The sequence below is a fragment of the Primulina huaijiensis genome, chromosome 5 (assembly GCF_012295235.1).
Source record: "Primulina huaijiensis isolate GDHJ02 chromosome 5, ASM1229523v2, whole genome shotgun sequence".
NCBI classification, from domain to species: Eukaryota; Viridiplantae; Streptophyta; class Magnoliopsida; order Lamiales; family Gesneriaceae; genus Primulina; species Primulina huaijiensis.
The window spans coordinates 16,562,323-16,565,359 of NC_133310.1; positions in this window are offsets into that span (position 1 = coordinate 16,562,323).

Here is a 3,037-nt window from a genome sequence, read left to right on the forward strand (position 1 = left end):
TAATGGTTTAAAGTTCAAGAAATAACAAGAGCATGTAATGATAGTGATCGGCTTCATGGATTTTGATTATGCGCAAAGGGAAGATCGCCCCACATTTTTGACTAGTGCAAGCACTACTGATCAAAAGGGTTCTTTGGAAAAAGAAGAGCGATCAAATCACATGAGTTTGATGATTATGAAACACTCCATTCTAGATACTATCAAGGGGTATGATTCAAGAAGAAAAAGATGCCAAAGAGTTCCTCACTCAAATAGCAGATCGTTTCGATGCAAACGAAAAGATCGAGACAAGTACTATTCTGACTAAACTTGTCTCAATGTGGTACAAAGAGAAATGAAACATAAGAGAGTACATAATGGAAATGTAAAATCTTGTGACTCTACTAAATGCATTCAAGTTGGAGTTGTCAGATGACATACTCATGCATTTATTCTTGTTCTCTCTGCATGCACAATTTAATCTATTGAAATTAGTTATAATACCCATAAAAAATAGTGGAATATGAATGAGCTTATTGCGCAGTGCGTTCAGAGGATAATATATTGAAACAAGATGTGATTGAAAGTGCATATTTGTATCAAGGTGCTTGCATCAACAAGAAAATGAAATAGATCAATAAGGACATGAATACTGGAAACTTTGGGATTTCACAATATATGGAGCTACAAAAACAAGATAAAGTGATCACTTGTTTCTTTTGCCAAAGGACTGACGGGCAGGTGAAATAAGATTATCCCAAATACGTCAATTGGAACGTTAGGAAAGTGTTGCCTAATGAATCAGTTGCTAACTGATGGTGAAAGATACATCATGTGAAAAATGGAAATAAGACTGATGTGAAGGATGTTGGTGTTTTTTTAAGGCTTTATTTAGGAACTGAATTTTTATTTTCCAGTATTTGAATTTGGAAAAAAACTTTTATTACATCGTTTTTTAAATTAAATTTGATTTTACTTTCATGTTTGGACAAATAAAGTTTTTCCTTTATTCATTTGGTAATGAAACTTTTAAGGTTTTTCCAAAATTTGAATGTTATTAATATTAGTTTCTTGATTGATAAATTGTATAAATTAAACATCATTATCTTAACTATTATCAATAGTATGCATGCATATAATTATGAAATTAAAAAATTTATATAATATGTTGAATTTAGTGAGAGTGAGTAAATTGAAAAGTCAATATTGAGATGAATATATTGATGTTTATGCCCATATATATGGTAGTATAAATTTGATCATGTGGAAATCTTATTCGGATTTAAAGAGAACATGTTGATCACTGCTTATATCTTATATTGAGTGCGAGTGCCATGCATGTATGAGTTGTATACCTTTGGACATTATGTACATAATTGGAATGTTGCACATATATTTAAGAAATCCAATGTTGGATTATTAATCGGGTTATGCATTATATAAAGTGAACTAAAGATTTTATGCTCACATATCGGAGATCTGAAATTTGGAAATGTTAGGTTATTTGGACTCCGAATAAAACTGCAGATGTTTATTATCGTCAATGATCATTTGTCTAAGAAACTATTGAGGATCAATTGTGATAATAAAGCTGCTATGTTAGATTTAAAAGAGGAACTGAAACTTGTCAAGGTCAAAACATATTGACATGAAGTTTCTACTTGTGATATAAATAGTTCAGAGTGATTGTGTGTCAATTGAGAATATTATTACAAACTCTACATCTGCGGATGTGTTTGTCATTGGTTAGCCACCAAGATGTTTATGGACATGTGGCACATATTGATGTTGTCCATATAGATGGTGTGTTTGTACATTGGAAGTTTGTACTCAGTTTGAACATTGACTCATTTAAGATTATTTATGTTTCTGTACATACTAAAATTTATTTGAATTACTATAAAATAAAGTGATGACTTTTATTGCGGTTTAGAATCTGACTGAAAGTTTGTTATTGGACTCTTTGAGTCATTATGAGGACTAGTTAGAAATGTATGTTATATTTTTCGATCACATTTATGTATTTCTACGATACACATTCATATTTGATCTATGTTATTGGTTATGCTAATATTCTATTCATTGATGAGTCTAGTGATTTGAAATATAGCGATGACTGCTTTGGTTCAATATTGATATAATTGATATAACAGATTGCTAATATATATTTTGGTTTAAATAACAAGAACTCAATCCAGTTTTTGTATATATAATATTCGGATAACTTAGGTGGCCCAAGTGGGAGATTGTTGGAAATATTTTGTGGACTCACATAATTTAATTAATTATACATAAAAAAAACTATCTAATATAATACTCAATAAGGTGATATAATTAATTATGAGTTTTCAAAATTTTAAATAAATTAGTATGATCTACCTTATGTGTAGAAACTCATCTCAATTAAATCTTTTATGATGGGTAGAAGGCTACTAAGATTATACCCGAGTCACAACGAATAACACAGAACATATACAATACACATATTTTAAACTTATCTCATACTCCAATCTAAGACAAGAATAATGTGATCGATTATTTGTTGTCTTGAAAGATCAATAATTCTAATGCTACATCAATCCATGGATTTTAGTACGTATTTACTCACATCTCATCGTCATAAAATTCTACAAGAATGCATTTTGAACTAGAAGATGAATGCTCAAGCCATATTGTTATTTCTTACGTTGATTTGATACAGAAGATCGTATTTTTATATTCCTTTGATTATATATCATAATAGATCTATGTTAAATTTAGATTCTATAAATTAATTTCTCTCGCATAAACCATAGCCCCGGATGAATAAAAAACTTCGAAATTTGAATAGGAAAAAAGCAAATTTATCCAATATCTTTAATTAATTAAATTACTGATCTTTAGCATCAATTGGGGGGACCTTCAATGGTCCTTAGCACCAATTCTTGGAGTTCGTGCAGTTCATGCTATGCGTCCTTTCATTCACTCAATGAAATACCATCTTTATTTTATTTCACTGTTTTAAAACTTCTGTAAACTGTTATATAGTTCTGCAGCTCGGTTTTGTCATCATCAAAAG